At 38.4% G+C, this 13,659-nt stretch overlaps 1 protein-coding gene across 2 annotated transcripts in view; it reads left to right on the forward strand.

Annotated features, from left to right (window-relative positions):
* USP8 (ubiquitin specific peptidase 8) overlaps nucleotides 1,728–13,659 on the forward strand; it is a 50,533-nt gene continuing 38,601 nt past the window's right edge. The window contains exon 1 of one of the 2 annotated variants that reach the window (XM_005685782.3): nucleotides 1,728–1,870. The gene's annotated coding sequence lies outside the window, so the exon portion shown is untranslated. The remainder of the gene's footprint in view (nucleotides 1,871–13,659) is intronic. The other variant, XM_005685783.3, reaches the window with a different exon arrangement.

Consider the following 13,659-nt stretch of genomic DNA (forward strand, 5'->3'; position numbering starts at 1 on the left):
CCTTATGAACTCTTGTTCCACTAAGTTTTCTAAGTCCAGAGCCTGTCCCCAGATTTCTTGGAGTTTCCCAGGAATGTTCTCGTTTCTTCCTGCTTTCACCAACTCAGTTCAGTTTTGGAATCATCTTGTCAACTTATGCATTGTTTCTCTTCCACTCCTGTTGACCCACATGTGGGAACTCAAGCAAATGACTTGTGTTTTAGCAAACTTCACTGATGTTTTAGGGAAGTTGGGGAATTCTACCTACTGGGAGGGTGGGGTCAGGATTGGGACAACTAAATCAGAGCAGCAAAAATAACTTTAGGTGGATGTTAAAGAGTCCTATTTTTAAAATCTGTCATCCCACCATAGGAGACTCTTTTCATTGGTTGTTTCATTCTTATGGGCATCTCCCTTTCTTCATCACCTTATATTTCTAGGTCCTGTCTCCCAGATTGTCTCCAGCAAAATCCAAATTCTTCCTCTATCTTTGGTTGGTTCCTACTCCTGAACTCAACTCTGGATTATTAGCATACTCAAATTCATCAAAATGCTCAACAGATGCTCCCCCCTCCCACCCTGGCCCCCCCAAACCAAACAACCAACAACCAATTTACTTTCTTAAGGTCCACTCTCAAAGGTATATGCAATTTTCCCCCTCAGTTATGAAAAATTTACTAAGGCTTCCTAGTTAGTAGTCTCCAGTAATAAAGTATAGCTAATATTATATCAATCTTAATCTTTCAGGAAAACAGTGTATACCTTTGATATAAAAGAAGTATTTTTGCAGGTATTCCACTGCCAAAGAGGAAATTAACGTTAATGGAAAGACTGTGTGTTTGTGTATGCTCAATCTCTCAATGGTATCCAACTTTTTGTGATTTTATGGTCTGTGGGCCACCAGGCTCCTCTGTCCTTGGAATTTTCCAGGAAAGAATACTGGAGAGGGTTGTCATTTCCTCCTGCAGGGGATCTTCCTGACCAAGGCACCACACTCAGATCTCCTGCATTGGCAAGCAGATTATTTACCAAAGGAAATCCAATGGAAAGACTACTATGTGTGAAGCACTATTGGACTAGTTGCTTTCATTTATTCATTTCGAATTTATTGAACACCTATTTGGCACATCTTTTTACTTAAGGCACTTAATAGACAGACGTCACTTTCCAGCTTTTCCATCCAGGAGACACTTGGATTGTCCCTGAGGACTTAAGTGGCCATGGCCTATCACTCCATCCAAGCTACTTTATTTTACATATAATCAGAGCATTCAACTACCTATAAAGAATCACCTCACGACAAAGTTGGGACCGCTCTTTTTGTTTTTTGTAACGCATATATAATATGCTTTAGAACCGTATCCATTCTTCTCTTACCAGAGGCGTGGCTTCGGGGAATGTTAAACTTTTGCTCAAAATTTGAGATTCACATCCCCTTTCTAGTCAGCCTTAAACCTCCAATTTGAAGAGAAAGAAGCATAGCGTTAAAGGCAGCACTGCCTCCAGCGCTGCAAGGCCCAGGATGAGTTAACACCAGGTGATAGAACTAAGTCTGAGAAATGCAGGGCGCAGGGGACGGGCGGAAAAGCTCGCCCCAACTAAGCGTAGCCTGGGCACTACCTAGACCGTCCAGCCAAACCGTCCTCCTTAGCCCTCCTCGGCCCTCAGGCGAAGCTCCCACAGGCAGAGATGGAACTGGGGAGGAGCAAAGAGTCAAGGGCGCGCGCGGGCAATATGACGTCAGATACGCGACGCGTCGCGACGCAGTGCAAATTGGGAATCCGGGATGAGCTGGGCTGGCTTCCGTCCGGATAGCGATTCTTCCTCGAGTTGGTGGGAGATGGGCCTTTGGCGAGGAGGCCGGCGTTAGTGAAGTGCGCCGGGCTCCAAGGTGAGTGCGGGGCTAGGTCCTGGCCTTTGATCCTTGGGAATCCGACCGCAGCGAAGCCCCTTACCTTACACCAGCTGCTGATCACCCGGGAGACAAGCTCTGTCCTCGGAGAGGGGTGGGACAATCGGCTTTTAGAGGAAGGGCCCAACCTCAAGTCTTTCCTGCTGTCCACTTAGGGTTGCCCAGCCAATTCCGCGTGGGCTCAGGTTTTCCGGTCTCAGAAGGTGGCCTTGACCGTTCTTCCATTTTCTTGGACAGTCAGACCGACTTTGACCTCCTTCCTCTTGCCTCCGTTCTCGGATTTACTTGCTGTCGAGCTGCATCCCCAGGCCTTAATACAACCTCTCAGAGTGTTTTTCAGTCCGTCTTCTGATCCAGTCAAACTTGCTTTTAGTGAAGTTCAAATATGCATTTAAAGAAGCTATGAGCGCATCAGAGTTAAAACTGTGACTTCTCCAAATAAAAGCTTTTCTTTCCTAAAATGTGCCCTCTCTCCTGGAGTTGTGGGATAAGTTAATTTCACCTCCACTCCACCTTGGAAATTATTAGAACCCTGAATTTATACCTAAAGCTGCAGGCCACACTTCTTGGTTTATTTCTTGCCTCCAGTTCATTTTGTGACCTTGAAACAAGTCCCTTAATCACTAACAAAATATTTACCTGAAGACAGGTGTTGCAGAATCTAAGGATTTAATACTTGGTAAGAGCCCTGAGTGTTTCAACTATAGGGGATGCCGAAATAAAGATTTTACTCTCTGTAAATCTGCAAACATCCTAATTTTTGTATACTTTGTACTGCAGCCATGAAAAATGCCCAGTGGTCTTTTGTTAGGGAAGTGTTCCTCTTGTAGGCTTTTTCTGTGGCTTTGCTATGTAAGCAGATTTTGCATTTCAGCAGATTCTGTTTAAGATTCATTGTTGAATGTCTTTCACGATGGGTTTAGATCATTTCTCATGATTCCAGAATACTGGTCTAATCTGTCTGAAATGTTTCCAGTAGGTTGTGTTATGTTTCTAACATGTTGAAATAAGTATTCCATTTCTTGTGACACATTAGGTGCATCTTTTAAATTAGATAGTAAGAACACAACAACCTGTCACTAATAACATAAATACATACTAATTGAGCATAGGTATGCATTGTAGTTTTTGAGAAAACAATGAGTGAGAAAAACAAAAATATTTTACGGATGTCTTTCTGTAATTTAATTTTTTAATATATTTACTTGAACTTTGTCAGTTGTTATGGTCTTTTGTTTATTAGTATGAACACAATAGCAAAGAACCAGGATGGCTTTTGTAAAGTAGAAGAGTCAGTACATCAGATTTTTTTCCATAAAATGTCTGGCATTATATTTTATTATGAACATGAAAATATACTTATTTTTGGAGAGATGAAAGGGAAAGAGTGTTCATTAAATATGAGGTGTTAATAAGTTAAACATTATTGAGTCTTTTTTGTTTTAATCTTGGTTATTGTCCCAGTTGCCTATTGCTATATAACACTTCATTCTAAAACAAAGTAGGTTAAAGCTGCAGTTTATTATCTCATGTTTCTTGGGCCAGCTGGATTCAGCTGGTTGCTTCTGAATGAAGGTTTCATGTATTTGTAGTCCGATAGGAGGATTGGAGTCATCTGAAAACTAGGATTGGAGTCATCTGAAAACTCAGCTGGGCAGAACATCCAGGACGGCTCATTCCCATCGATGGCAGTTGAGGCTGGCTGAGAGTTCAGCTGAGATGTCGACTGGAGTGCCTGCAATATAGCCTCTTCATGTGTCTTAGACATAGCACAGCATGGAGGCTGAGTTCCAAGAGCAAGTGTTTGAAGGAAGTGGAAGCCTTCTTTTAAAATCTTTTCAAGCCTAGACCCAGAAATTGGCACAGTATTACTTCCAACATTCTCTGTTCATTAGAGCAGTTAGAGTCCTCCCTCCACCAGATAATAGACTTTTGAAGGAGTCAGTGCTGATAATAACTCGTGGCCATCTTTAGCGTACCATAATTTTGTTGACAAGGTTGTGTTAGACTAATATTTAATAGTAGATGCAGAGTAAGATACACCTCTGATTTTTTTTAGCCGTCTCATGGCGCATTATAATTTTTGGAGCACTTTTTGAAAAATTTTTTTCATTTGCTCCCTTTGAAAACTTTGTAGAAGCAGGTGGATTATTTCCATTTTGCAGACGAAAAAAAACTGAGCAGTGGCACTGGTGGCATTGGAGGATTTAAGAACTTTGCCCAGAGTCATATGATAGTAAGTGGAAATGAAACTAAGACTTGTAGTTCTTTCATAATACAGAATTTATTAGTAAATGATGAAATGTTATATTAAACTTATTTTGGAATTACATATTTATAACCATACTAATTCAAGTTACACAGTACTCATATATTGTGAATAAAGTTAGTGTTGAGAGAGCTAAACTTTGTCTCTTCTAACACATTACAGTTTAGTCTTTCATAATACTAAATTATCTGAAATGTACCAATAATGATGTGAACCTGCATGTCTTTTTTTAAATTGAAGTATAGTTGATTTACGGTGTTTCAGGTGTACAGTAAGTGAACAGTCATATATATATATATATATATATATATATATATATATATCCTTTTTCAGATTCTCTGGCATTATAGGATATTATAAGATATAGAGTATAGTTCCCTGTGCTATACAGCAGGTCCTCAGTGTTTATTCACTTTACATATAGTAGTGTGTGTCTGTTAATTCCAAGTTTATTCCTCCCTACTCCCTTTCACGTTTGCTGACCATAAGCTTGTTTTCTATGTCTATGAGTCTCTTTCCGTTTTGTAAATAACTTCGTCTATATCATTGTTTCAGATTCCACATGTAAGTGATATCATATGGTATTTGTCCTGATGTCTCTCTAATGTCATGAAATGAAATTATTATACATTATATCAATTTCAAAACAGATTGAAAAGCTGTGGGTATGGGAATCCTGGAGGTTTTACTTTAGTTTTTTAATTATAAAATATTAAAACTAAAAATGATTTCTCATAATTTTTGGTAGGTTGGGAGTGATATAACTTAAGATGTTGATTTCAGCTGAAAATTAATGGTCATCTTCAGATTGTTTTATTGCTTCTAGTAACATACTTATATCCGTTCTTTGTGCTCATGGTTCTCTATCTTGAGTGTATGTTAGAATTAACCTGAGGAGCTTTATAAAAATTCTTATGTTCAAATCTCACTCAGATTCTAATTGAACTATTTAGGAATGGATTCTGGGCATCAGTATTTTTTTCGAGTTCTGTGGGTGATTCTAATATACAGCTAGGGTTGCAAACCATAGCTTTTTTTCTGGTACTTATTAAATACAGTTAGGTTCCCAGCTCATCCATTTGGCATCTGCTAAGAAAAATTGAAGAGATAAAGAGGGAGAAGAGATAAGAAATGGAGCAAGGTTACGTATGTAGAAAGTCACCTATTTATTGTGTAAAACAGTTACCCTGGTCTATATTCTAGGAATGATCCTTCTTAATAAAACTGAAAAATTTTTGGCATGGTATGTTAGTGCCTATATTAGGGTACGTTGCTTTGCATTACCATTGTGTACTTGTCTTTCATCTTAAGAGGTAGAAACTACATGAGGAGGTATGTTCTTTGTATTCTCTCTAGCCCTCAGTCCTGCACTTTGTATTCTAAATGTTTACTAAATTGAAGCTAGTTTTTAGTCACTCTTCAGAACTAAGGCTAGTTATTTTACTCTGTTTTTCTTTTTAGCAGTGTAAGAACTTTGTAACTTTGGAATTCTCCAGGTTCAGCCCTTAAGGTATCTTGTCAGCTGTAGAGAAACAAGATATCATTTCCTTAGTGATTCATTCTTCTGATATTAGTTACTAGTATGAATGATGATTATGTTTTAAAAACTATTTTAGAAGTTTTAAAATATACATAAAAGTGAAGAGAATAGAATTATTTAAACTATCCTAGATAAACTATTAATGTCAATAGTTTGTTATCTCCCAAAACAATAGGGATTATAAAAGTTAACATTAACGCCTTAATAGTTGATTTAATATCTATTTGGTCTTTCTGTAAACTTGGTATCTAATTATGTATTTACATCTCTATAAGGGCATCTTTTTTTAGATATTATTTCTTTCTCATATACTTAACATGTTCAATTTTTTTTTGTAAGTCAGTGGTTCTTATATGGGGTTAATTTTGCATCCCCTTCCCCCCTTCCCCCATCCTGGATATTTGTCAGTCAGGAAACATTTTTGGTTGTCCCAATTGGAGAGATGTGGATACTACTGGCATCTAGTGGGTAGAGGCCAGGGATGCTGCTAAACCTACTACACTGGGTAGGACAGCCCCACAGCAAAGAATTATTCAGCCCGACATGTGAGTAGTGCCCAAGTTGAGAAATGCTGCTGTAAACTGGTCAATTTTTTAAACTACAATATTCCTTTTTTTGTTGTTAATAGCACTACCATTGTTCCCATTTCTCAGGGTTTGAAAGTGTGTGTGTGTGTATGCACTTAAGAGAGAAAATATTGTTTCAGTCAAAGCATTTTCCTACCTTTTTATGTTCCTTTTTCCGTGGCCTGCTAGTTATTCTTTTCTAAAGTATCATTCCCTTGTTTGTTTCCTTCAAATCTGTCTTACATATCCCCACTTTGACCTGCCCAGAAGTACTGTTTTCCTTTCAAGGAAGGTCTGGCTTCTTACTGTGTGCTGAATTAAATATAGATAATTTTGGGTGGCTTCAAAAGTTCTCCATCATATAACTCCATCACTTTACCTAATAGAATTTATTATTGCTAGCCAACAGTTATTAAAGGTTGACTCTAAGGACTACTGAAGTAGTTATTAGAGATCTAGCATGTTAGAGTAATGACTTGTAAAGACGAGTAAGTGTAATTCCTTGATCTAATTGATTATTTCCTAATAATCCATACTATAGTCTTTATTTTTCTCACTACTTTCCTATATTGATTCCTCTTTTTGTGTCTTTGTTTGTGTTGATTTCCTCTTCTGCATGCCCTCCTTTCTGACTCTTCATAGCTAACTCCTGTCCTTAGGACAGGTGGCTGTCTTTTATCACAGCATCATGATACTGCATGCTTATGAGGCCATGAGTAACTTAAAGTGTAGTCACACTTGTCATCTGGTCCAAATTCTGTACGGAAAGAATGATATAGGTAACAAATAGTATAGGATTTAGACCAAGAAATACACTCCAGATCTGGGACTGTTAAGGATGGAAGAGGTGAAACTTAAGTTGTTGCTATTGTTGTTTTGACCGCACCTTGTGGCATGTGGAATCTTAGTTCCCTAAGTAGGGATCGAACTTGTGCCCCCTGCACTGGAAGTGTAGAATCTTAACCACTGGGACCTCCAGGGACTTTGCTTAAATTGGTTTTTGAAGGACGAAGGATCAGCATAAAAGAGTATAGTCTGGGCTGGAAGAAGCTCCCCCCTCGCCCCAAGTTACACTGAATTTTCCCCTCCTTTTTACTTCCCAGTGAATGGAGTTAATATATTTGTGCATATATATATATATATATATATATATATATATATATATGTATATTGTAGGGATTAGTTGTTGGCTTATTATTTAACGAGTATTAGTTTGGTCTTGGTAACTAGACTAAGATATTTGTGACCAGAAGCCCTGTGGTATTCTCTATCCCCCTAGAGCAGTTACTCAAAGTAGCCAGTCTCTATTATAGGCTTGCAGCTTGTACTAGAATATAAATGAGTACACTGCTTTCCTCCTAAAGAAAGTCTTGCTACTATGAAAAATTCAGTGTGCTTAATTGGTTTCAGTTCAGTTCAGTCACTCAGTCGTGTCCGACTCTTTGCGACCCCATGAATTGCAGCACGCCAGGCCTCCCTGTTACAAGCTTATTTTATCACAGACTGGTAACCAGCACTGGTCTGTAGACCACACTTGGAGTATAGCATTGCTCTGCAGGACTTCTTCACTTTTTCAGTTGTAACCTATAGTAAGAAATATATTTCATGTTTCTACCCAGTGCTCTGTAGGTGCATACACAGGTACACATAGCCTAAACTAAAATTTCATGAAACAATTCTTAACCTTACTATGTGTAACATGGTCTGATAGTTTTTCTTTAGGATTTAGTTAGTTTGTTTTTTAATGATGATTGTGACCTTCTAAATTGATTTTTTTAAAACACTGTGCTTGTCACTGGACACACAGTAAATACTCTGACAATATTATAAGTTTTGTTTTGTATTTTAGCAGTGATTTAATCCTTGAAAGAGTTCAGCCCTCAAGTATTGCTTTGAAACAGATTATTTCATCAATACTCACTTGTCTGGGCATTTTAACTGGAAGGGTGTTGAATGGATTATATGAAATTTAAGACAGTCAGGTGATGTTTCGTGAATTGCTGTCTGAAGGCCAGAGATTGGGGGAGATGAGATGATGGATGTCCAACAAAGACAAACTTCACTTTCCTTTCAGTCTTTCCAGCAACCTTGGCAGTAACTGGTGTGAAGCCCTAGTTCAGGTATCTTGACCAGTCTGAATGACCAGAAACCTCAGTTGTTACTTTTTTTACTTTTTAGTCTTTACTCTGTGTTTCAAGTCATCTAATTGCTAATTCTCTTTGGAAGGATCAGAAAGATGTCAAAAGGAAAGAGGAGGGGTAATATGCTTTCCTTTTCTCCCTATTATCAACTCATTTCAGTACTGCCTGGTTTTCATTTTTGGAGCATTGCTGTTGATTAAGCTGGAGTCCTTAATGTTTGTCGGGTTTACACATGTTAAGCATTTATTTTTTGTTTTAGAAGACCTTTTTTCTTACATATATTTATTTCATTTTTTTGTACTTAAAATCTTTTTTGAAGTGTACATAGTTTTCTTGGGTTATATGTTGTATTTAGTTCTAGAGCTAAACAAGCAGCTTTTAAAATTATTTGAGTTCTGTAGTTATTGAACATTCCCATTGTAAGTATCAGTGGGTTTGTTGTTACTGTTGCAGCCAAAGTAAGAAATTGTAAATCCATTCAGTTATTCTGGCCTTACGTTATTTTATGTCATTCTCTTTTGAAATTTCTTTAATGGCAAAATGCAGCAGAATGACTTATCAAAAATATAATTCATTAAAGTTTACATGCATTTAAGTTGGGTTCGTATTCTTCTTTGCTTTCTCATTCAATTAGGGAAAAATACCCTTTACCTTGTGCTTTGACTTCTCCAGAAATATATGTGATTGTAGAGGCTGAAATAGAAATTGAGGCAATGCTGGATGTGTTTTTAACACTCGGCATCTATTTGACAGTATAACATAACTTAATGAATGAAAATGGAAACAACTGTGATCCTCTGATTACATCATCAGAGAAAGTTGTTCTTTATTTCAGCTGTTCTCAAAAATCAAATAAGGACAGAAAAGATAACTTAAAAAAGCAAAATCTTTCTCCTAGAAACCCTCATTAAAAACTTTGATGTCGTCACAATCTTATCCCTGTACTTTGCCCCCGAGTGTCTAATCAGTTGTCAAGTTCTGTCAAGAATATGTCTCAGTCAAAGAGACACCTTTGTGGTGTCTCTAATGTGTGTCTGCCTCCTCCGTTGCATCTCTGCTGCCCTCGTTCTGACCTTCATCATCTTTCCTTAGGATCATTATAATGTGTAACTAATGTCTTCCTTATCTCTAGTCTTTTAAAACCTAACCTTGTACTGTTAGTTTGGATCATATTACTGTTCTTAGATCCTTGCTATGGCTCTCTGTTACCTTTAGAAAAAAAGTAAATGCTTTAACGTGACATTCACAGCCTTCCATTTATATGTTTCTAGACTTTTTCAGGCCTTCAGTTCAGTTCAGTTGCTCGATCATGTCCAACTCTTTGCGACTCCATGAACCGCAGCACGCCAGGCCTCCCTGTCTATCACCAACTCCCGGAGTCCACCCAAACCCATGTCCGTCGAGTCGGTGATGCCATCCAACCATCTCATCCTCTGTCTTCCCCTTCTCCTCCTGCCCTCAATCTTTCCCAGATTCAGGGTCTTTTAAATGAGTCAGCTCTTGGCATCAGATGGCCAAAGTATTGGAGTTTCAGCTTCAACATCAGTCCTTCCAATGAACACCCAGGACTGATCTCCTTTAGAATGGACTAGTTGGATCTCCTTGCAGTCCAAGGGACTCGCAAGAGTCTTCTCCAACACCACAGTTCAAAAGCATCAGTTCTTCAGCACTCAGCTCTCTTTATAGTCCAACTCTCACATCCATGCATGACTACTGGAAAAACTATAGCCTTGACTAGATGGACCTTTGTTGGCAAAGTAATGTCTCTGCTTTTGAATATGCTGTCTAGGTTGGTCATAACTTTTCTTCCAGGGAGTAAGCGTCTTTTAATTTCACGGCTGCAGTCACCATCTGCAGTGATTTTGGAGCCCAGAAAAATAAAGTCTGACACTGTGTCCACTGTTTCCCCATCTATTTGCCATGAAGTGATAGGACCAGATGCCATGATCTTAGTCTTCTGAATGTTGAGGTTTAAGCCAACTTTTTCACTCTCCTCTTTCACTTTCATTTAGAGGCTCTTTAGTTCTTCTTCACTTTCCGCCATTAGGGTGGTGTCATCTGCATATCTGAGATTATTGATATTTTCCCGGCACTTTTGATTCCAGCTTGTGCTTCTTCCAGCCCAGCATTTCTCATGATGTACTCTGCATATAAGTTACACAAGCAGGGTGACAATATACAGCCTTGATGCACTCCTTTTCCTATTTGGAACCAATCTATTCTTCCACGTCCAGTTCTAACTGTTGCTTCCTAACCTGCATATAGGTTTCTCAAGAGGCAGGTCAGGTGGTCTGATATTCCCGTCTCTTTCAGAATTTTCCAGTTTATTGTGATCCACACAAAGGCTTTGGCATAGTCAATAAAACAGAAATAGATGTTTTTCTGGAACTGTCTTGCTTTTTCGACGATCCAGCAGATGTTGGCAATTTGATCTTTGATTCCTCTGCCTTTTCTAAAACCAGCTTGAACATCTGGAAGTTCACATATTGCGGAAGCCTGGGTTGGAGAATTTTGAGCATTACTTTACTAGCGTGTGAGATGAGTACAATTGTGCGGTGGTTTGAGCATTCTTTGGCATTGTCTTTCTTTGGGACTGGAATGAAAACTGACCTTTTCCAGTCCTGTGGCCACTGCTGAGTTTTCCAAATTTGCTGGCATATTGAGTGAAGCACTTTCACAGCATCATCTTTGAGGATTTGAACTAGCTCAACTGGAATTCCATCTCCTCCACTAGCTTTGTTTGTAGTGATGCTTCCTAAGGCCCACTTGACTTCACATTCCAGGATGTCTGGCTCTAGATGAGTGATCACACCATCGTGATTATGTGGGTCATGATGATTTTTTTTGTACAGTTCTTCTGTGTATTCTTGCTACCTCTTCTTAATATCTTCTGCTTCTGTTAGGTCCATACCATTTCTGTCCTTTATCAAGCCTATCTTTGCATGAAATGTTCCCTTGGTATCTCTGATTTTCTTGAAGAAGAGATCTCTAGTCTTTCCCATTCTGTTGTTTTCCTCTATTTCTTTGTATTGATCATTGAGGAAGGCTTTCTTATCTCTCCTTGCTGTTCTTTGGAACTCTGCATTCAAATGGGTATATCTTTCCTTTTCTCCTTTGCTTTTCACCTCTCTTCTTTTCACAGCTATTTGTAAGGCCTCCTCAGACAGCCATTTTGCTTTTTTGCATTTCTTTTTCCTGGGGATAGTCTTAATTCTTACCTCCTGTACAATGTCATGAACCTCCATCCATAGTTTATCAGGCACTCTGTCTATCAGATCTAGTCCCTTAAATCTCTTTCTCACTTCCACTGTATAGTCATAAGGGATTTGATTTAGGTCTTACCTGAATGGTCTAGTGGTTTTCTCCACTTTCTTCAATTTAAGTCTGAATTTGGCAGTAAGGAGTTCATGATCTGAGCCAGTCAGTTCCCGGTCTTGTTTTTGCTGACTGTATAGTGCTTCTCCACCTTTGGCTGCAAAGAATATAATCTAACTAGCAAATCCTTGTTCATTCTCTATCCTGGCTAGTTCCCAAAGATGTTCGTTACTTTTTTGGCTTTTTCCTCATACTCTTTCTCATCTATCAAAAAGCCTTCTCTCACCAAGACTCACATAAATCCCTTGCTTGATGCCTCCTAAGATCCCTGTAGTTATACTTGATTTTCTTAATTTTTCTTATTGTACATTATTTATACTTTATAGTTTGATGCTTATGATTACATGTTGTATTAACACTGCTTACATATTTTCTCTTTCACATTAGTTTTTAAACTTTGTGAGGAAATGGATTGCATATAATTTTTGGGTTCCTGGGAGCAGAATGTCTTCTTTGGTAGAATATCTGTGAATGTTCGAATTGAATTTAACTTTGAAATAGCTAATGGTTTATTATTTTAAGTTGCCTAGGTAGCATATACATTTTTATATTGTTTGTCTTTCAAAGATCCTAGCTTTTAAGGTAATCATGAGAAACAGATTTGACTGAGACATATTCTCGACCTTCAACTTCGAAGGTTCAAATAAATAGCTCTTTTTCCCAACCAAGAAACTTGATTGTTAGGAATTGACAAAATAGACTCTACCTGACTTTTTGAATGTGTGTTCTGTGGTTAGACCACTAATACTTAATGACCCAGAAAAAGGATAGAGTTGGAAAAACAGATACTATCAGACTGGTGCCAAGTTACTCTGTCTATCTCTGGCGTTAATCCTTATCTTAGTACACTTAGTGTTACCAGTGAAAAATCATTGGGCTTTTTGGAAATTATATTTTAAGAGTTAGCCTATATTGGGGGGAGCAAATGTTTCTTATGATTGAGTAAGCTTAAAATCCTAGCTGAGCTAGGTGGGGGTAGAAAAGTCAGGATAAGTTTTATTACCCTTAACTTTCTGTCCTCTGCTGTGTTTAGTTGCTCAGTCATGTCCAACTCTTTGCAACCTTCTATGGACTGTAGCCCACCAGGCTCCTCTGTCCATGGGGATTCTCCAGGCAAAAATACTAGAGTGGGTTGCCATGCCCTCCTCCAGGGGATCTTCCCAACCCAGGGATCAAATTCAGGACTCCTGTATTGCAGGCAGATTCTTTACCATCTGAGCCACTAGGGAAGCCCAAGAATACTGGAGTGGGTAGCCTATCCCTTCTCCAGGGAATCTTCCTGACCCAGGAATTGAACCGGGGTCTCCTACATTGCAGGCTATTCTTTACCAGCTGAGCTACCAGGGAACCCTCTTCTGTCCTCTCGCCTTCCTGAATAGTCCAAGCTCCAACATTCCTTGCTCTCGATCACCTTCTGTTGTAGCATCACTAAGGCCTCAGGTTTCCTTCAGCACCTTCCAGGAAACTTAGTTTCTTGGCCTTAGTGTGCTTTTCCTTAGTCAGAAGTATTATTCCTCAACTGTTGCTTATGTTTCAGAAGAAATTATGTTTTTGAAGCACTGCTCTATTCCATCATTTTCCTTCTCATTGCCATTTTTAAAAAGTTATCTACAGTCTACTCCCATTTCTTTGTTCCTTAATGCTGTGCTCTTGCTTCCACTCATAACACTGTATGGAAGCTGTGTTCAATGATGTTATATATACCAGACTCTATTCCCAATCTGTTTTGTTTTTTTAATGAGTACTTAGAAACATAAACTTTACATTTACTCGTTTCACCCAGAACTTCGTAACTTACATCTGTCTGAGTATTCTTTTCATATTTTTATACAGCTGGATATTTTATTCATATTTGCATTGTTAATAGAATATTAATA

Source organism: Capra hircus, chromosome 10, assembly GCF_001704415.2.
Source record: "Capra hircus breed San Clemente chromosome 10, ASM170441v1, whole genome shotgun sequence".
Lineage (NCBI taxonomy): Eukaryota > Metazoa > Chordata > Mammalia > Artiodactyla > Bovidae > Capra > Capra hircus.